Below are 22,305 nucleotides of genomic sequence, written 5' to 3' on the forward strand. Positions count from 1 at the left end.
CAGGGTCCTCCACTGGGCCTGCGCGCTGGGGCCCGAGCAAGACTCAGTTACTGCAATCTTCCTCTGTGCCATACTCTGTGGCCTGCTGACTCACCCACCTGTTCTGGGCCATCCTTGTAGGCAGGGTCAGTGTGCTGACCCCAGGGTGAAAGGTCATCATGCAAATGAGTAGAGTGTGTCCATTTGGAGCTGGGGGCCCTTCCTGTCTTCTCTGTGAGTGGGGGGTGGGCTGTTGGCACAGAGGTCAAAGAGCAGAGAGGGGCAACATGAGAGCTGCACACAGAGGAGGGCGGAGGGCCCCCCAGCAACTTGCTGGTCTCCCTGGTTCATGGATTCGTAGCCATCTCTTTCCTGGAGGCCTTCTGCGGGCCCCACAGCCTCAGGATCCCAGGGTTTTATAGTCAGGTCTTTCAGAGACCTGCTGCTGGGGCAGTTCTCATGCCTTTATTCTCCCGGCTTATTTTCATTCTTAAAAATTCTCGAAGACCCCTAGGAGGGGGTCTTGGGGTTGGTTCCCATATTAGAAATTAAAAGGGAGAAAATTTTAAAAAGGTTTACGAATTAATTCAGTAAAAATAAAGTGATAAACCCATGACAAGTTCATGTAAGTAACATTTTAAATGGAAACGTAATGACATTTTCCAAAATGGAAAAAACTATTTAGCAAAATGATAGCAATGTTTTACATGTTTTTGCAAATCTCTTTAATGTCTGGCTTTAATAGAAGACAGCGAGCTGCCTCTGCATTCCATCCCGTGGCATCTCACGTCGGGTCGGCTCAGGAAAATTCCACTGTGACCTGAGAGAACGCGATTGGAAAAAGCAAGTCATACCCTAGTACTCTAAAAAAGAATTCTGATCTGAGCGCTTCCTCAGAGGAGGGCTGCACCCCGGGGCACCTGGTCCACACTCTGAGCATTGCCGCTCCGGAATGACTCCCGTGTCATGCGTGAGGAGCCTGGACTCTGAAGATCAGGCAGAGTCGTGGCTCAGAAATGACCAGACCCCTTGCATTCACTGCCTCTGCCCCTCGGCTCTACCCTGGCCTCTATCCCATTGGTCCTCCGAAGCATGTCTGCACCCTCAGTGCTTTGCACCAAAGACAAGTATCAGCTGTTGGAGAAGACACGTCTTTCTGCCATTCTGAGGCATGGCATTCTTTCAGCCCAAACCCCATCTCTTCTAGTGAAAACCGAAATTGTCTTTTCTGGAGGTACAGAAATCAATGGAAAGAAAATATCAAGATGCCGTGGAGAAAGCTTTCCTTTATATAATTCTAGATATTAGAGGATATTCACTTCTGAGTAGAAAAAGGGTTGTTTAGAATTAGAGATTATTCAATACTTGTAGAACAAAGGTGCTGTCTACATTTAAATTATTAAGATGTTGCCCTTTGATTTCAGACAAAACTGCTCACACGTGATATACGTACACGACATTTTATTATAATATTGAGTTTGTGCTTTGCCTCTAAAAATGAACAAAGACAAAAAAAAAAATGAACAAAGACATAAGTCAGTAACAACCCAGCAATGACTGGGGTAAAGACTTGGTCTAAAAGACATTTTCCTAAATATCTAAGTCGCTTCAGTCCTTGTTCTTAAATTTGTAATACGAGACTATCATCTGGGAATTTGTTTTAACCTATTATTACATTCCACTGAAATTCAAATTATTTTACTCACAGGTGTCTCGAGAGATCTTTTAGCTGAATGTATATTTCCTGTTTGCACAAATGAAGCTGCCCACATGTGTGGAAGGAACAGGGACCCATGGGAGTGGAACCGTGGAGCACAGAACATCAAAATGTCAGGAGAGTTGGATCGTAGTCAATTAATCACGAAATGATCATTCCCAAATTTCATTAGTTATCTACAAGTCAAAGTGTTCTTATTACAATTATTATAAATTTACTCTAGGCTTCCATTTAACACTTAAAGCAATGAAGACCATGGCAGTGAGTTATGAGTGCCTCGAAATTCTAATTCAGATCACAGAAGACACATGTCAGATACATGAAAACTCCAGAGGGATCTACATTGTTGGCTCTGCTGGAGTTTTGTTACATTAAAAGTTATCTCAAGAGGGTCATTGACAAAGAATCTGGATTCTTGGTATTCCAAGATTATTTTTACTGATGGAGTTGTTGCTGTGGTGTTTACGGATATGAGATAGGATGTTTATCCACTACACATCCAGAATGCCCCTGAAATCTTCCTCAATCTCTGGGATGCCAACCTCTGGATACACAACCCAGTTCTTCAACACATCTGCAGTATGGAGATAGGTTTTTCAGAAATTTTAGGGTTATTATTATTTTTTAATTAAAAAATGAATTCATTAGGCTCTTGTTAGTTCAGAGATTTTTATTCCTATATGAACAAAGTACCTTCATTGTTTGATTAGTTTAGGCCAAGAACTTCATTTGTTACCCTTCTTGTGTGAAATGATAGTTCATAGCTCCAGTTACGACTCATCTACTGTGTTAAACTTAAACATGTTTATAAATACAGACGCAACCATCTGACTCTCGATTATTCACCTCCAATCACCAGTTTGGACGCAAGCAAAAGGTTTTTTTTTTTTTTTTGCAAGACAGTAATTTTCCTCAATGTCTTGATCTGTATCTTGATACTTGTTCTTCAGAGAGACTCCAAGAGTTAAGGGCTTTATTGACATAGAAAGTCAGAAAATACTGGAAGGAGAGTGGCCGCTGGGAGGCCTCCAACATGAAGGAAAGATTTACAAATAATAAACCCCTGGCAGAGCTTACTTTCAGAGCCTGGAGGCTTACCCAAGCTAAATTGAATTTCTAAAACTGGAATGGATTTCTCTTGATTTAGTGAGCTGTGATATATTTGTTTCTGGAAAGCTCTGTCTTTGGGGGTGGAAGGCACGGATGCACCTGATTTAAGAAAAGGATTCCTTCCCATCCAGGCTGTGGGTAAACGTCCAGAAAGAAGGTGCTATTCTGTACCATCTGTGGAGCTCACTGCAGTTGTAATTTCTTTGAGGTGTGAGTGCCTGAGCAAGAATGCAGGCGCTATGCTTGGGTAGGCGTGACCCTTCTTTGGAAAAGAAGTGGTGGCTTGAGAAACTTCTAGTAGGTGTGGGGATATGCTAAGATCACATAACGTTCAGTTTGCTTTGATATGATTATATGATTGCTAACAATGAATAAGATCAAACGTTGTCCTGGGTGCTCTCCTCTCCTTGTTTTGAATAAAACCCAGACACATGGAAATTTAAGTTTATCTCTCCTTTGGATTTGAGAAAACACACATGCACGCACTGAAATTTGGTTTTTCTGCTATCAAGTAGGTGGAGATATTGAGAAGGATTTGTGTTTATAGATAGACTTAGACAGTACCATTAATCTGGGCATGATTGTGCAAATAAGAAATGAAATTCAGATGTTTACCCCCAAAGCAGCCCCCTCTCAGCTCCAGATCACTTAGTAGAGAGCAACACTTTTTCTTTTGGTGTTTTTGGTGTATGATGACCTTTTATACCTGCAAATGGACGTGGGCAGAGTTTGCCTAGGACACATCGAAGCTGCCAGTTCTCCTGGTTTGCAGAGGTGTGTGGAGTGAGGCCTCGAGTATGAGGGTGGATGATGAACCGGGAGTAGGATGGGTCCAGGAACAAAGGGGACTGAGCGCTTACTTTCTCCACTGAGAGAGAAGGTCAGTCAACCTGGCAGGACACGCTGCCTGGCTGATCCTGTTTTTGTGCACAGGACGTTTGGATGGAAGGTAAAGGAAGAAGTGCAATTTCTAGAAAGGCTACGGAGGTGTCACATCATGCAACCACTGAGGCAGGGATGTGACCTGGTTCCGCTTCAAATGCAGGGTAGGAGAGACCAGAGTTCAGGGCCGACAGAGCGAAGGTCACAGCCCGCGTGTGCAGGCATCTGGAATCCAGGATCTGTGAAGCTCTGCTCCACACGGAGATCTAATATGCCAACTCTGCTTAAATCTCAATGGGAGTTTAGGTGGGAACTTGCCATCCTCTGCTAAACCTCTTTGAAAAGGGGAAAAAAAGAATTCAGAATGTTGAGCAGCAACATGGATCGGAAATACGCCGTTCTAGAATGTTTACAGCCCGCACCTGGCGGTGGGAAAAGCACCTCCCCAGAGTTATCAATCTCTCAGGTGTGCAACGATTACTGGGCCAGAAAGCTCTAAATCTGTCTCTAGCTGGTGTAATCAAGCCTCGAGCTGCGGGGAGCCCAGAATTCGCCTGCTGACATATTGCGAGCGCTGCAGTGAACACCACAGACACGTGAAGCTTTCAAGGCGAAAAATCAAACGACTCTGGTCTCCATCTGGGGCCTCTTGGCCCTTTCTCTCTTTCTTTTTCCATACTCAGAACAACCAGAAAAAAAAATCAAAACCAGAGTGATAAGACATGAACGCAGCTTTCAAATATTACAGCAGGATATGCTCTTCTTTGCTGTCAGCGTGCAACGCTCGGAAGATCTATATTCCAGAAGGAAGGGATGGGCACACAAGGTTGCTTCTGATATTGATCCAGGGGGAGAAAGAATGAAATTAGAATTGCTGATTAAGCCAGGCCTTTCAACCACCAGGCTCTGCACACAAACCTGGTCAATGGGTAATATTGTTCAACAAATGAGTCGATCCGGCGTGAAGGTTATTTTAGGGATTAGTGCCAATAGGAAATTTATTACTGTTAATCTTAGTTATACCGGTGATTTTATTTTTAGGGTGGCCTCCAGTTTGAGCATTACAATGACTTCTGTGTGCAGGTCATACTTTGGATAGGTAATGGTGCTTCGAATCCACTGTCTTCGGAGTAAACACACTTGAAGGGTCGTCAATAGGGGAGGAGATCTGTATCTGCTCCTAGCTGTCGGTCTCTACATCTGTGTACATTTGCATAGCTTAAAATGCTCTCATGCATGACCTTCTGTCTGATTCCCTGGCAGCCTCGGGAGGGGGGTCGGGAGACCATGTCGGGCGAAGCTCCTCGTGACGTCGGTGATTTGTCCAAGGTCACACGACTCACAAGAGGAAAGTTGTGGTCGTCTGGCCTGCAGGGCAGACATGCCAGATTGTCTCCACGGACACCCCCTCCTCAAATGCCTCTGGACCTGGGGTCTTGTTGCAAACTGGCAATGAGGGTGGGCTGTGGTCTGAGCCCATGGAACAGAATGAGCTTGACAGGCTTACATCTTGGCCAAGCCAGAAACCAGAGTCTCAGCAGCACTGTCACCTCATCCACTTAGTTAACCGGCCTCTGGAAAAGATGTGTGATGTCAGACTCATTACAGGGACAGCCACATTAATTTTTTAAATGAAGCAATATGCTAATTTATGGCTTATCCATATTTTCCTTCTTCTTCCTCTCTCCCTCCCTCCACCCCTTCCTTCCTTCTTTGTGAAACTGAACATTGGATAACTTTAGACCAGCTGAAGATAGAATTCTGTTTCATATCATATGGAGAAGGCCCATATGCCTTAGCGGAAACCTGAAGGTATCAATTGGGTTGAAAGAATTGCCTTTTAAGATCGTTTTAAGCCCAAGAAGCAGCTCGGACCAGGAAAATGGCGATCCTTCTTTTCTTTGGAATCCTGCCTTAATCGGGACACAGGAACATCTCATATTCTGCTAATCAATTATTCGTATGGAAATAATATTTCTCAAGTGCTTGAAAACATTTTGCTCTTTTAAGCATGTGAAACACTCACAATTTTACTTATAGAATTCATTTGCACAGCAAGCAGCTTTTCAGAAGAGGGAACCGACTTGAATCTCAGCCTGGGCTCTCCAATAAGATGGTTTAAATTTGTAGGTTTCATATTAGTGAGTTCATCTGTGATTACAGAGGCATGTGGGAATGCTAATGTTCCTTCTTGAGAAAGGGTGTTCTTGGTAGATAGTGGGCTGAACTGTCTTCAGAAACTGAACCCCCTCTCAGGCTGGACCGGCCCTCCCAGTCGCAGGAAGAGGAAGCCTTGAGGTCCTTGTAACCTGTCTCCCTGGGCATCCTTCCAGCCACCACAGATCTTGCTGCAGACCCGAGGACAGAAGTCGCCCTGCATCTTCCAAGAAAGCTCTTTGCCACTGATTCTAGAACATAGCTTTGGGGAAAGGCCCTGGGGCGTGTTGTGAGTTTATGTAAATTCCACTCAACACTACTGACTGGTTTTTTCCAGCATTCTTCATCAGTAACAAGTGGGAGTTTCTGATCAATACTAATTTATTGTGACGATTTGGCTTAATTTGGACCATTCAATCAAGAAACAGCACTATTTTGTTCCATGTACGATTTTTATTCTCTCCCTAGCGGGCTTCTCCTTGTTTTCAGGAAGTGACTGCTTTTCATTAACTTAAGCAAGCTGAGAACAGATTTTCCTCTGAATGCTCCTTTAAAGAGTTACTTCAAAATGTGATAATGGGTGTAGCAGACTGGCCGAGTCACTAAGGCAGAGGGCAGGTGGCTGTATCCTTCCTTGCTTTTTTGGAGGAGTCGTGAGAGCAAATGCTGTTCACCAGCCACGCTCTCTGGAAGACAAGACCTAGCAAACTCATTCCCGGTGGTTCCCTGATTGACAGCTCCTTGCCTTTTTCACTTTTTGTGAAGGACAGGGCCACCAATATCAGGGTCTAGGGGAAAATGAAAACATGACCCCCTTGTTAAAAAATGATTAAAGTGAAACGTAACTCGCCGTGCTGAGTGTGGGGTCCTACACGCGTTGTCTGGCTATGAAGCCAGCCTCTAAGGGCACCAGATACAATCTTTTCTCTTTAAAACTGTTCAGTATGTACCGTTCATTTTATAGCACATTTTCTTACCGACACTTTAATCTGCTGCCCTGGTTTAAGCGCAGCAGATAGATAATTGGAAACTTTTTAGGGTGTGAACAATTAATTTGAATGTAAGTAATTTTCCAAATAAGGAGCACAAAACTTCCCCACTCTTTATACTCGCCTTACTTTGTAATGGACTTGGCGAATCCTCCTGGATCACTTTGTATGCCCATTGTAATTGTGTATGATTTCTGGTTTTTCGTCCTACTTTGTAGAGAACTACAGATGGCTCCAAAGTCTTTGGCCCATGGAGAGGGAATTCTAAGTCTCCTTCTCTTACATCAGGGCAGGTGTGACTTCTCAGACCAGCCGCACACAGAAGAGGGGGTGCACGGGGTTTCTGGGCCCAGACCTTAAGAAACCGGCAGCTTCAAACTTTTTGTCTCTGGGAACGCTTGCTGTGGGAGAAGCCTGTGGCCGCCTGAGAAGCCCGATACCCTGAACCCATCACGTCTTGAGTAAGCCCGGGTTAGCCGAGTGGAGCAGTGGCTTGTTGAGATGCCCGACCAGCCAGTGACGGTGCCGTCTCTCCCAGCCCCAGAGCCAGACGAGCAGTGAAGGTCCCCCAGGTGACTCCAGCCCCAGGACCCTCTCGCTGCAACACACGGAAAGCTCCGTGCAAGAAGTGCCCAGCTGAGCCCATCCACCTCCAGAACCGGTGGGCAGAATAACCACTTCCTGTGTTTATGCTGTTAGATTTTGGGACAGTAGTTAACTGTTACATACCTACACCTGTCCTCTTTACTAGCCTGTAGTTTGGGTCTCCCCTCCTTCCACCGTTCCTTCAAGTCCATCCTGGACTGTTTTCTGTTCTTGTTGGTAGGAATGTAATCTCTTCGGGAAGCCGACCTTTAGGTTCTTAAAAACCAGAACAGGGATGTTGCAAAACTGTATCAACTCTAGCCTTTTTTTGCACATTCATTCAAAGAGTACCTACTCAGCTAGACATCATTATCAGAACGAGTAATGGAGTATTTTAAAAGAGCAGCCCTGGGACAGTGGGGCTGGAAGTCCTTAGTGACGAATAGACGGGCCATGGTCCTGGGAGGGGATGGAGGGCGCACCCCACCCCTGAGTAACTAGAGGAGAGTTAACTACAAAGGGACTGTTTGCAAAGATGTGGGTAGGGTTTAGGGAAACCCACATGGAATAGCATAGCTCCTCAGACTAGCAATGGCAGAGCCTGATGGGAGGCGCCAGAATCCAAAGAGGATGGTGTCGGAAGACGCAGCCTGACGGGGGCAGTGTTCTTCTGTTGATGGACGTAACTGAGCTGCAACGACTGTGCAGACTTGTAGGGTTGCCAGACTTAGAAAATAAAAGTACAGGATCTCAGTTAAATTTCAGTGTCAGATAAGCCAAAAAATATATATTTTATTAAAGTGTAAGTATGTCCCATGCCATATTTGGGACATATTTATGCTAAACATTTTTTCGTTGTTTTTCTGAAGTTTGAATTTATGGGCAGCCTGTATTTTATCTGCAACCCTAGCAGAGAAAGAGGCAAGGGAATCAATACCCAGATCTCTCTCTTTCTGTCTTCTGTTTGCCTGTAGTACCATCCATTGGAGGAACCCACCCAAAGCCACAGAACGATGGGTAGGAGAAGCAGAGAGCAAATCCAAGGAGCAAAGGTTGAAAAACTGCATTGTGCCTTGCCCATGCACTTTCCTCACTGAAACTTGGGTCATCAGCTACCCCTCTCAGTCTTCCCTAATTAAAAAATGTAGCTTATGATACTCTAAGTGATGGCATCTCTACACAGAAAAAACGGGTAGGATTTTTGTATACAAATTCTAGATTGGTTTCAGAAAAAGCACAAAAAAGAAACAAAGAAAGGAAGAAAGAAAAAAAGGAAGGAAGGAAGAAAGAAAGAAAGAGAGAAAGAAAGAAAGAAAGAAAGAAAGAAAGAAAGAAAGAAATGCCATTTATTAATATTATCCTTTTAACTATGTAGTGTCATTGGTTGGCTTAATGTTTTTAAAGGGAGGAAACCTGTCAGCTCTATTTTTGAAAGAGCAGTTAGGCTGTCCCTGAAGGTTAGTGTGTTTTCCAGGTGGTCAGTTTAAGACCCCAGGCCCTCTCCGGTGTCATTCAAGAGCAAAGGGAGGTGGCCGAAGACTGGGGAGGGGTACTTAATAGGAAGGCAGCCAGGAATGTGTGCGTGTGCACACACGTGTGCAAAGCTGTGCACCTCTCACTCTGGTCTAAAGGAAAACCCACATGGAAGCCCAGGCCAACCGGGAAGTGGGTGTGTGTGTGTGTGTGTGTGTGTGCAGAGCAGGTACCGTTACCCCCTCCCGAAGTCAGGTTTATCAGGGCAGGAGGGAGGGCCTGCAGTTTCAGCCTCCTGGGATTTGGGGCTACCAGAGTCCAGACAGGGCTGGGGCGTGGTCAGGCACCCTCCAGTGATCTGGGTCTGGAAGCCACAAACTGAAGGCTTCCAGAAAAGCTGCCTCCCGGGGGTCCATTGCACCTGTGGTTGACTCTACCCAGCTGCCCTGAGCCCCAGGAAGAGTGGGGAGAAGGGGGGCTGCCAATGACCCCAGTGCTGCCCAGGAGGGCTGGAATAGCAACTGCCAGCCTGGGGCTTAGGAGTCTAGCTGGGAGGCACGCAGCACTGGGCTCTCCCCGGGCAGCGATTCAGACAGGAGATGCTGAAATTCACCTTCACTGTCCTGGAGAGGGATCAGGTTGTAGGTTGAAGTCCTTAGTTTCAGAACCTTGAATTAAACTTCAGACTTGTGACTGCAGGATCAGCTGTTTCAGAAATACGAGAAACAACCATCTCTTTCTTTTAATCAAGTGCAAACCAGAACCCAAATCTCCCTCCCTCTCCTTCACCACACAGCCAGGGGAATTGTTCTTTTGGGCATGTCGGGGAAGAGAATTTCCCGCAGAAAGGAAGACTTGAGCCCCTTTAATAGAAACCATACTTTGAAAGTTCAAGAGGGAAGAAGGATAACCAATATTATGGAATCATTGGATTTGAAATGTAATTATTTATAAACTTTGTTTTTTCCAATATTAATTTGAAGGTGTATATATTATTATTTTTAACAAAAATTGTTGCTTGTTGTGATGGAGAAGGCTAATTATTTGCATATCACTAGATTTAATTTAATGAGACATTTAAAAAAAGTTTATATTTCCCTTGAAAGTTACCTCCCTCCCCCCAAAAACTAACTGACTAGAGGATGCTCCTAATCTGGGATTCCTCGGAGTTCTTGCCAGAGAACTCCTGTGCCAGGAGCCACTTTCTGTTTTCCTGTTGGGATCTGGAATTGAGTAGACCAATGATCGGCTAAAAGATGTATTGATTCCATAGACCCAGATGGGGGTGGGGTGGGGGTGAGAGTAGGAAATGGGAAGACAGAGACAAAGCCTCCTTCACATTTATGAGAATACTCCCTCCAGTAATTTACGATTATGCGAAATGGAAGCTTGCTGCCATTTTTGTGCTTGGCAAGGGGCCTCTTCAATATTTCTAAAATGCCTTCTTCTTTTTCTACCACTCCACCATCCCAGACCCTGAAGATAATTGAAAAATTGAACTGTGCTCCAGCATTCATTTAGAAAGCAAACTGTCCTTGGATGTCAGAGAGCAGCTTTCCTGGCTAGGTGCGAATGTGAGCCACGTAATTTCCACGTTAGACTCTTCCTATCATAATTAGCTCACAGACCTGAGTGCAACAGGATCGACCTTTGAGCATGGTAGAACTCATTACCACAGCACAGAATCACTCATTGTGCTAATCACAATGGAGACTATGAGTCTTTTTGCCTCTGACCTTTCTTAGATTTTAGAGTTTCAGAGTTTCAGTGCAAACATAAACCCTTTGGCAGTTTGAATTGATGTGCACTCACCAAGATTCAATTTCCCACCAGTCCATAAAGCAAGTGTTTTTATAGTGTGCTTTGCAAATGGGCCAGGTCATCAGAAACAGCCCCCGAAAATGCGTGTTGTAGATTATAATGCATTTTCTGGCTACAAAAAGTTTTCTAAATGTTCCTCCCAGGTAGTGGCACTCAATAATTATTTCATAGGAGTTTCAGAGGAAAATAGAGAAATGTTTAGCATCGACTTTTTGCTGGTTCATCCATGAATTAGCTGACGCCATGCTGCCACCCACCTGTGCGGTATTTAGACATTTTAGCCAGTTGCTTTTAGGTTTATCTTTGCTTTTCGGCTGTTGCCCTGATTGCAGTACCAAGACCTCCTGCAGTACCAGACCTCCGCGGCTGGCTGTATGGTTTGGCAAGAAAACCACGTCTGCGTCTCCATTTGCTTACCAAGGTGTGGGCGAAGAGGAGATTCTGTTTCTTGTCCCTGCCATTTGTGGCTTGGCCATTGGCTGGTGGTTCACTTGTGGTGAATAATTTCACGTCTTTTGGGCCCCATTCCTCACTGCGGGACAATGTCGTGTTTGGGCTCTTGCCGAATTTTGACACTTTAGGATCCTGTGGCTATCCCTTTCTGGGACACCAGAGGATGTTTGACTTCTTTGGATTTTATGTTCTGCACACATTGAGGGAATATTGCCTGTGAGTCCGAAGAAGAAATACAATGCTATTTCTCGGTGGAGGCAGTGGAGGGGAAAGAAAGTACAATGGGCAGAATCTGAATAGGATTGTCAGCGGCTGTGATAACAAATATAACTATTTCAACAAAATGGGAAAATTTGTTCTTTCGTTTGGATGGACTGCATTTCCACATTGCTGCCTGCAGAACATGGACAGACGGCTTATTTCCTTGGACTTTCCTTGGTGTGCTTTCGGGTGTGCATAAGGCTGCCTGACCAGTGGCTGGCCTCCTGGTGTGGACAGGTGTAGACAACAGTGGTCCACTCATCACAGGAACACAAAAGAAGTGGGCGGCCTCCTACCGCTGAAATGTGCACACCTGTGCACATAAAGAGGCTGCTGTCAGCCCTCCTGCTATCCCTGAAATTAAATTGTTCCTGCAATTTTGCAGCCAGAAAGTATTCCAATTTTCTTTTGAAACTTTGTAACCATTTCTCTTGTGGGTTTGGGCAATGCCCCCGGTGCTATGCGCTACTGGAATCGTGCGTGGGGCTGCGGACAAGTGCCCCTCTAGATCCTGGCAATGGAATATTGAGTTACAGCCACTTGTTGAAAAATGTCTCGCTCTGCATTTTCTATAAACCCAGCCCATCGGCACTCTAAATTATGGCAATGAGTGGAGGATTTGAACTATCATTTGGAAATGAGCCAGATTAGTTGGCGGAAGGTTAGAATCGTGTCTTAAAAGACACGGTGAGCTACCTGCAGATAAAATGAGCAGCCTTATTCTGTTCACACATCTCCAAGTTGAACAAAACCGTAACATCTTGCCAATTACGATATCTGGGATGGAAGTAGACTTTTAGGTCACCCTAGCCATCCACAGCTGGCAAAATATATCCCTGGTGTGTATTTCCTCAGTTCAGCTTAAAATGGCTTTAGTGAAACGTCGGATGCCTTAGCTCCGGGGAGCACTTCCATTCTCTAACAGACCAATGTTAGACATTTTCCCCGAACGTCCTACCTAAATTGGTTTTCCATATCAGTTTCTTGATATCAGCTTCTATTAATGTTCCCTTGAGCTACTGCAACCCAAAATGGGTATTTTATCACTGCTTACATTTTTGATCCAGACGGAAATGCTTTTATTACCTCTGTTGATCATCAGAATGCTTCAAGGGATGCTATTTCAATGCTGGCCCTTTGAAAAAGGATTTTTTTTGGAAAAAAAAAAGCTATTTAGAAACTGAATAAGTTTGGATCATGTTGCCTGACACTGGAAATTTCTCCGTTTTTGGAATTCTTGCAATAAAAATACTCGGTTTTATTTTTGGTTTGTAAGGACTTCTGTGTGTGTGTGTGGGTTTGATGGCTCCCCTATCACAGCACTACATAAAATCCTTGCTTAGGGCGCCTGGGTGGCTCAGTTGGTTAAGCGACTGCCTTCGGCTCAGGTCATGATCCTGGAGTCCCGGGATCGAGTCCCGCATCGGGCTCCCTGCTTGGCGGGAGTCTGCTTCTCCCTCTGACCCTCCCCCCTCTCATGTGCTCTCTCTCATTCTCTCTCTCTCAAATAAATAAATAAAATCTTAAAAAAAAAAATCCTTGCTTAAACAGTGGTGATGGCTCGTCAGACCAAGCACGGTTCACATCTGAATTTTTCCCAGGCGCTGGCCCACCTAAACCAGTAGGAGAGATGTCCGGAGACTCAGAACTTCACCATTACCTGGGAAAGCACTTCTTACTCTATTTCTTCTTGAGATTCATTGTTGGAACATTATTATTAAATAATGCTTTAAACTAAAACCCCAGCTCTACTGTTGGCTAATCCTTCTGGGTCTGGGTACCAGATGTGGTTCACCTGCCGAGTCTAGAAACCACATAACCTCATTCTGTCCTGGGCATTTGATTTTATTCTCTTTTTTACAAATATGTGAACCCGGGGCCCCTGGGTGGCTCAGTTGTTGGGCATCTGCCTTCGGCTCAGGTCATGATCCCAGGGTCCTGGGATCGAGCCCCGCATCGGGCTACCTGCTCAGCCAGGAAGCCTGCTTCTCCCTCTCCCACTCCCCCTGCTTGTGTTCCCTCTCTGGCTGTCTCTCTCTCTCTCTCTGTCAAATAAATAAATAAAATCCTTAAAAAACAAAACAAAACAAAACAACCCCCCAAATATGTGAACCTATCTTTCTGGTAAGTAGAATAACAAATCCAAAGCTTAAAATGATGCCCCTCTAACAAGCTCTTGCCAACAAAGCAGCAAGTACTTGGCCATGAGCTCTTAATATAGTGTCTTTTTAAGAAAGCACATAGAAGTGATACATCAAGCATAGGCAAAGGAACGTGGAAGCAGCGGCTGGTGTGGTCAGGACACCAGGCTGCGTGGAATTTAAACCCACAACCGACAGTTCCTGGAACCCAATGCGCATCTTTGTTCACACATTTACAACAGAGGCTCACACCTCTGTGCAAAGCCATCCCTGTCCTTAGGATATTCTGACATGGAATTCGTGGTCATGTTTGGGACATTTGAAGGGTATTTAAAATGCAGGAATTCGGGGACGTGAGCAGTCTTGCCTACTTCTGCTTCTCTCTTTTTTGCTGTGAATGAGAGGTGCGGAGAGTGAATGGAAGCATCTGACGTGTGACCGGATGGGAAATCAAGGTTGGTGGCAGCCTCAAGTTTGAGATTTTAAGCAGTAGCAGTGTTCATCAGCCCTACTGCCCCTGGACTTGGCATGCACCTGCCTCTGGCTTCGCTTCACAGGCCCCCTTTCCAGGTGTCACCCAGAGCGTTGCCCCCAAAGTCAAATTCCGTATACACAATGGACGCATCTGCACAATAGTCCTGTGCATCTAAGGAAGCTTGTAATTCCTGAAAATCCGCACAGGAAAACACCTGTCCGCCAGGATTAGAGACGCAGGGCTGAGAGCCGGGGTGGGAATGTGTCCGGTGAGATAGCGCAGCCTCTCTGCTCAGCTGCCGTGGGGGTCCAGAAAGAGGAAAGAAGAGATCCGCAGTCCAACGTGTGAACCCAGCGTTGGTCCCTTTCTGGTGCATGTGTAATGCTTTTTCTATCCACGCTGCTGCTTCACCACAGCCCGGGGCTCCTCTCGTCTGTAGACTTATGAGCCTTTCTCTTCCTTCCTCACTGAGTCTGGAAAACAGTCCAATTGCCTTAGCTCCTCCTTTCCCTCTAAAGGCAACTTCTCTGGAATGATGGGCGAGGGAAGCGAAGACCCTCCAGCTTCTATATTGATGAGCTGAGCTAGTGTTCCTCGGAGGCTTCTTGAAGATGGCCTGTCATTATGACTGCATTTTCTTTCATTTTAAAACTGGAGAACTTTATAAAATTTTCCATGGTGCTGAAATCCTCAGAGTTTAATCCTTTGAAACTTTGAAGTTTAGCAGCTAGGGACAAATGACTCTGAGAAGATTTCACCCTTCTGAAACAGTAAAACCAGGTAATATAAGAGAAAGGGAAAACAGCTAATATTCCAAAGCTCTGAAAGAAGAAAAAAAATGGTCCCGGAGCAGAATGAAGGGAGGATGCTACACCCTGTTTAAGGAAAACTTGCATTCCTTTCCTGTATTTTCAAGCATTTCAAGCTACATACTTTCAAAAGCCAGAAGGGGAAGGCTATGGAGGCAGAAGCCACAGTAGGAAAGCCCGAGAGTAATGCTTGACAAAGGTTACTGAATATACGGGAAATATTTCTGCAAAAAAACCCCCGAGGTTTTAGAAGTACTAAGTGCTATAAAGAAATGGCCAGCCATATCAGAAATTGGACAAATATACATAGCAGAAGGAAAAAAACTATAGTTAAAAGGGAGGAAAAAATAACCATACAATGTACAGTGATAATATATTTGAATTTATGTTATTAGCCTGAAATGAATTCAAATGACTTATATGCTTATTATAATGTGTGTGTAAGTAGATAAGGTTTATCACAAGAAGCTGAAATCCTAAAATAACAACAGCTTAAACAACAAAGTTATTTCTTTCTCATAGAAAAGGTAGGTAGTTGAGGGGCAGTTAGGATAGTTATAAGGAACGTCAAGCATCTGTATTCTTTTTTGCCATCCATAGCATAAGACTCTTAATTTATGGCCCAAAATGGCTGCTTGAGCACTAGCCATTGCATCTGCATTCTGGTCAGCAGAAAGCAGGTAGGAATAAGAAAAAAGGACAGAGTGTCAGCTTTCTTTTAAGGAGATTTCTTTTTTCCCACCCACACCATACTGGCCAGAACCTAGTTGTGTGGCCACACACAATAGCAAGGAGGCTGAAAACCTAGTTCTGGGTTTATAACTAAGGAAAGGTGGATAAATGGATGCAAGGAGCAGATTCGGCCACAATCCATTTCTGCTCATGGAGTTTCTCGAGCACTTATGTATCTGGCTGTCTTGTGTGGAGGGCTGGTCTAAGGTGATGGAGGACTTCTTTGTTGTCTGTCCTCCCAATCAGCCTGAAGTCGTTTTTCTTTGTCAGCCTGTGAAGGAAGGCAAACTGTGGCTTTTCTTTTTTGACTTTTTTATTGTTATGTTAATCACCATACATTACATCATTTGTTTTGGATGTATTGTTCCATGATTCATTGTTTGTGCATAACACCCAGTGCTCCATGCAGAATGTGCCCTCTTTAATACCCACCACCAGGCTAACCCATCCTCCCACCCCCTCCCCTCTAGAACCCTCAGTTTGTTTCTCAGAGTCCATCGTCTCTCATGGTTCGTCTCCCCCTCCGATTTCCCCCCCTTCATTCTTCCCCTCCTACTATCTTCTTTTTTTTTTCTTAACATATATTGCATTATTTGTTTCAGAGGTACAGATCTGTGATTCAACAGTCTTGCACAATTCACAGCGCTCACCATAGCACATACCCTCCCCAGTGTCTATCACCCAGCCACCCCATCCCTCCCACCACACCCCCCACTCCAGCAACCCTCAGTTTCTTTCCTGAGATTAAGAATTCCTCATATCAAACTGTGGCTTTTCTGAGGGGTGTGTTGTTAGGGAAGTTAGCTGCTGATTCCTGGGAAGGAATTTTCATTCTTTGCATGTGCTTAGAAGAGGGAAAGAAACATTTGGTATGTTATCCTTACCTCTGAAAGGGTTCTCCTTTACCTACTTTGATTCAAGCTATTCTCCACTAAGTACTAAAGAATTTTCTATGCAAATAAAATGAAAGCCTGCTCTCTGATCCCTAAACACATGGGGGATGACCCCCTTTCTTTACATAACACCCCTGTCCTTCCCCTGCCCCCATATAAACTAGGCATGCCTGCGGCAGATGGTGTCACAGACAACAGAATCCACTCTTGCTAGATTCAGTAGAAGAGGGTTATTACAGGGTATCAGCACCTTACAGAATTTCTGAGAGGCAGAGACCAAAGCCTGGACAGTGCACCACCAGGAACACTGCATCCAGAAACACCCAACCACACGCAGGTTGTTCCAGCAGAAACCCTGCTGCTGCTGCTGCCTGGTTCGTGGCACCAGGCACGGACCAGCCGATGTCCCTGTGGCTGCCCCACAGAAATCCAATGCCTCTGCCTCTGTGCTTGCCAGAGGTGGGGTCTTTCTGTGTTTGCTGGCCACCCCCAGTGCTCACTTCTGCCTTCTCAGATACTGCCACATTGCACCTGCCTGGCTGGCCCTAAGCCTGGGTGGCAGAATCCTCCTTCTGGGACATCTGGGAATGGATTTCCTCCAGCAGGTCAGCTTGTGTGGTGGAGCGAGCCGGTGGGAGGAGAGGGTATTGGGTGAGCCAGTCGGCAGGCCACCGTCTTGGGTAGCAGTGCATTTGTAATTGATCTTTATGCATGACAAAGCAGGCTGGTGCACAGTCTCTCCTTGTCCCTCTAAACATCTTCAGAGGCAAATGAGTCTCAATTCATGATCATCTCCATTTCAAACACAGGGGAGCATTTGAACCCCAGTAAGGCAAATCTGACCACCCTCAATCAGTTGGAACTTGAATTTGAGCCTTCCCTAGTGAAGCTTTTTCTTTTAGCTCATCTGCCTGTCTTTATTTATTTTTTCTAGAAAACGTAGGCATTTTGGCTAGTGCTATGGGCTGAATTGTGTCTGCCCCTCCCAACATTCATATGCCCCAACCCCTAGTACTTCAGAATGGGACTGTATGGGGAGACACGGTCTTTAAAGAAGTGATTAAGGTCAAATGAGGTCTTTAACATGGGTCCCAATCCAAGACAACTGGTGTTCTTATAATAAGAGATCAGAACCCAGATGCGCACAGATGGACGACCGTGGGAGGACTCAGGGAGAAGACAGTGTCTACCCTCCGAGGAGAGGGGCCTCAGAGGAATGAAGTCTGCCTTCCCCTTGATCTCCGACTTCTAGCCTCCAGATTGTGAGCAAATACATTTCTGTGATTTAAGAGCCTTACTGGTGGTACTTTGTTACGCAGCCGTTGCAGACCAATACAACTAGGAACCATTTTGCCTTTCCAATAGAAAAAATAGTTATTTCAATGATATTTCTATCTTCTTGTTTGTTCTCCTCCTGGGCTTAATGAATTTTGGGGAAAATTTGATCTCAGCAGCACCTATGTGCACCCATTTGATTACCTAAATGGCCCAGCCCGGTAGTCTTTCTACATAAGCAAGGGGCACAAAGGTAGGCGCCAGAACAGCGGCATAATGGAAGCCAAGGACTTAGGAGCTGGAAGTAAGTCGAGGCTTTCAGCCGACCAAATTAGGCTTTGCATTAACAATAGCGCGTTTTGAACAATGGAGACTGTGGATTTCAGAATGACTCTCTTTTAGGACAACAGAGAATTTCTCTCTCTTGGAAAAAGCTGTAAGAATCAAAAAGGTGCTAACTTGGTGTGTGGAAAGTTAGAAGCGGGAAATGTGTGTTTATCTGGTGTGAGAACACAGTAGATGCAGACAGCCCCCACGCCTGCTGCCGCTAATTCCTGACCTTGCTCATTAATCTCTGCCGCTTAGCCAAGATCTGGAAAATTGCAATTCTCCGCACCAGCAGCCCCCGTTCAATAAATCCCGAGCCAGTGGGCAGGAATGAGAAACTGCTTGGAGCTCAGAGCTTGGGTGGTGCCGGCTTGCAGGAATTCCACGCACCTGCCCAGCTGCGGGGAAATGTTCTAACTCGTGACCGACTGGGTTTTTCCCCAGCTTTATAAAGAAGGTGCAGTTATTGTTTTTTTATTGGTCTTTCATAAGGTGGATGCTTGATGCCAGCATTTTTTGGAACTTGGTATCCAAATTTATCTTCATTATTTTTTTGCGGGGGAGGACGTGACCTCTTCCCTAACACTAGGTGCCTTGTTCTCTGGGTATATTTTGATTCAATTTGAGGCTTAAGGGATAAAAATTCCAATCTTTGCTTGCTTTTCTTGCTGGTCTCTTTGCTTTCCCTGCCTCCAGGGCCTGGGTTTGGGTCCTTATGCAGGAAGCCACACTGGCTGTCCTTTACCAATAGGGGGCCCATGTGCGGGAGAAGGAGGAGAGACAGCGAAGAGGCCCCAGGAGCCCACGTTGCCCTGTATCAATTAGCTTAAGTATATCAAGGGCAACACAATGGACAGATGTGAATTCTTTCCAAGTTAGAATTATACTCTGAAAGAAGGTAGGGCATTCTAAGAACCTTAGTAGCATAATACCCCATTTGCAAGGCATACTTAAGTTAAATGACTGTTATTCTTCATGGTGAGCTAAAATTTAGGTCCTTTTATAGTAGGCTCTGTGCTGTGCCTCCTAATCAAGGCGAACTCCTACTCAGGACAATTATATCCCAATTTACTGCTTATGCACAAATTTCTGATCTACAGGATTAGGACTTGGGAGGTAATTTGTTTCTATAAAATAACTCTTAAGATATGGAGAGTTATAAGTATGTAAATGACTGTGTGCGTATGTGCGTGTGTGTGTGCGTGTGCAAGCCCCTGTGTTCGTGACTTACTGCAATGACTCTGCATCATCACAAACTCAGAAACAAATATATTTAAGAGTTCCTTAGATCAAGCATGCGGGTTAATATGATGTATTTTTGAATGATGCTGAGTTTCAAACTTTTTATCAGATCTTGGGCTGTCACAGGATCCAGGAATAGCTCTGTTATGCTCTGGATGACTACATGTCTGTTAATTTCTAAAGAATTTATGCTAATTATTTGAAGTCTGCTACTCAGGTTGTGGATGCATGGATGGAGAATAATTTTTCAAAACGTGTTGTTTCTCAGCAGTGGAGGGCCCCTGCTGCCCCTCGCTCCTGGGCAGATGGGTCTTAGCCTTGCTTTGGGGACAAGCCTCCTCCCCTGAGCTGTCTCCTTCCCAGAGCCCTTACCTGACCTCATAACATGCACACACACGCACACACACACACACATTATTTTTGGAATTTATGAAATTCCATTACTTATTTGTGCATTTACTTTTTTATTTTCTGATTCTTCCCGACAGAGTGGGGCTTTGGGCTTGTTCTTTGCTCTCTCTCAGCCCCTAGAACAGTGATGGACCCATACTAGGCATTCTCAACCATTTGCTGAATGATGGAGTTTGGTGTAAATTCTCCTGGACTGCCTAGTAAATGAGCAGATTTTGCAAACTGGTTGACTGTATCATGTGTTTAACTTAGACCATTTAAGATTTGCTTTCCCTCTAAGCAACATCAACTGGTCCATACGAAAAACTGTCATCTTGGCCTCTAAGGATCTGAAAGTAAGGCAACCCTGCTGATTAAAATCAAGATTTGGAGCAAGACTGGGTTTCCAAATCAGCCCTTGGCCAGCTCTCACTCAGGTGATCTTGGGTGAGGCATATTATGGTCTCTGTGCCTTTGTGAAATGGGGACAGTGGGCATTTCCTGCAGCTCTGAGAATGCAGCAGGCAGACAAGGGGAAGAATACAAAGCTACTTTGAAACCTATAGAGCCCAAAGTTAGGTGAGGTGTTATTATAGGTTGAATTGTGTCCCCCCAAATTCATATGCTGAAGCCCTGATTCCCAGTCCCTTAAGAATGAGGCTATATTTGGAGATAAGGACTTTCATGAGGTGATTAAGTTAAATAGAGGTTTTTATGGTGTCTGACCGGTGTCCTTATAAGAAGGGGAAGAGACACCAGACCATGTGAGGACACAGTAGGGAGGTGGCTGTCGGCAAGCCAGGGAGAGAGGTCTCAGGAAAAACCGAACCTGCTCACATGTGGTCTTGGACTTGCAGCTTCCAGAACTGAGAGAGAACAAATGTCTGTCATCCAAGCTCTCTGGTCCGGGGTACTTTGTAATGGCAGCTCTGCAGATGGACACAGGTGCCCAGTAAGAACCTGTTGATGGGCTGTAGCCCTGATTTGATGACCATTATTCTAGCGCTGGCCCTGTGTTGATCAGAATAGATGCCCACAAACAATATTTTAGCATGTCAAACCATCTTCCCCTACGAGAGATTTTCATGGCAGCATCAAAGACTTGCAGGATTCACCTGGGATTGTCTTGAACTGGTAGTAAGCTCCTTCCTTTTCAGTTTATGATTCTCTATTTTACATTTGCCATCAAATGATCTGTAAAAGAAAATCCACTTAACTCTGTGAGGGAGGACCCATTTCATGCTCAGTGAAGAGTCACTCTTATGACAATGACATCTTCAAGAATGGCTACCTGAACAGCTCTCTTATGGCATCATAAAATCAAAACAGCAGAGCCACTTCCCCTCTCAGTTTTTGCAAGGAAAAGGCAGTATTTCAGGAAAATGGCATAAGAAATATCTACAGAATAGCACTGGGTTCCTTCCTGGGGAGCAGGTCAGGGCAGCACTGAATCATGAGACTCCCGAGCCTGGGGGAGCATCAGCGCTCATGGTGCTGGCCAGTGGCTGGGCTCTGTGTTGAGTCTCGGTTGTCTGATGAAGATTCTTCCCAGGGAGAAAAGTCTCGTTGCTTGGGACTGTTGTGCAGCTGGTTCTGCGAGAGAAGTGGGGAGAGAAGACAGGTGGAAACACAGATTGGAGGGGAGGCAAATGGAAGGGCAGGTAGATAATGCAGTGGATAGTAATGACTCAGACTGCCCCGTACCTTTGAGACCGGGCCTGCTAGAGCTGGGTGAAATCCGAGGAGCTCGTGGGGGCTTCCCGCCTACCTGGGCTTACAGGACATTGCAGTTATGAGGGTGCCCCTCACAGCTCCAGAACTAAGCGGTCAGGAAGTCGGGTTCCCTCCCATTCTCCAGGGGAGTTGGCAATCACTAGCTTTTTATAACCAGCTAATTGGTATGAATAACGTCTTGGCCATTCTCCCGGTCAGCTTCAGAATGTCTTCACAGAGGGACGCACAGAAATGATAAAACTCCTGTACTGCAGAGAGCTATGAAATATAGCAACTATGCAATAAATGGGCAGGTTACAAAGTGCTCGGGTGAAGTACTGCTCGCTCAGGCTGGTGGAAAGCCAACACCAGGAACAGGGTCCCTATGCCTTTTGCCTACTGGGATCCTGGATACAAATGCCAGGTAGAGAGCCCACCCTACCGAGCTGTAAGCCTGCACACGTCTTTATGAAGCGACGAGCAGAAGCATCTAGGAACGCACAGGGTGGTCTGGAGATGACAAGAACACACATACTCCCTCTGCTCATTTAGATCCACTGCCCCTCACGAAGAGGGCTCAGGCCCCTTCAGTGCCTCCCAGCGATGGTGACTGGGGACTGCCGAGTTGATATTCACATGACCTGTGAGTCGTGGGCTGCACCTGTCTTTCTGTGTAGCCTCTGGGCCTTGTGCTGCTGAACAAGGACGTGAAGTCACAAGCCCAGCAAACGCCACCTGCCATCCAAGAAGCTGGGGAGGGCCCGACCCCTCGGCGCCGTTGTCTCATTGCATGTGATGGCCGTGTGGCTGCCCGGCTGGAAAGCGTTCCTTCCCTTCCCCTCTGCAGTGGGCCCCAAACATCCGAGAGTCTGAGCAGGTGC

General features: G+C 45.5%; 1 protein-coding gene across 1 annotated transcript in view; it reads left to right on the forward strand.

The window, feature by feature from the left end:
• PCP4 (Purkinje cell protein 4) overlaps nt 1–22,305 on the forward strand; it is a 51,603-nt gene that overhangs the window by 24,615 nt on the left and 4,683 nt on the right. The window lies entirely within an intron of this gene.

This window comes from Leptonychotes weddellii, chromosome 1, assembly GCF_054177405.1.
Source record: "Leptonychotes weddellii isolate Sample4059 chromosome 1, ASM5417740v2, whole genome shotgun sequence".
Classification (NCBI taxonomy): Eukaryota; Metazoa; Chordata; class Mammalia; order Carnivora; family Phocidae; genus Leptonychotes; species Leptonychotes weddellii.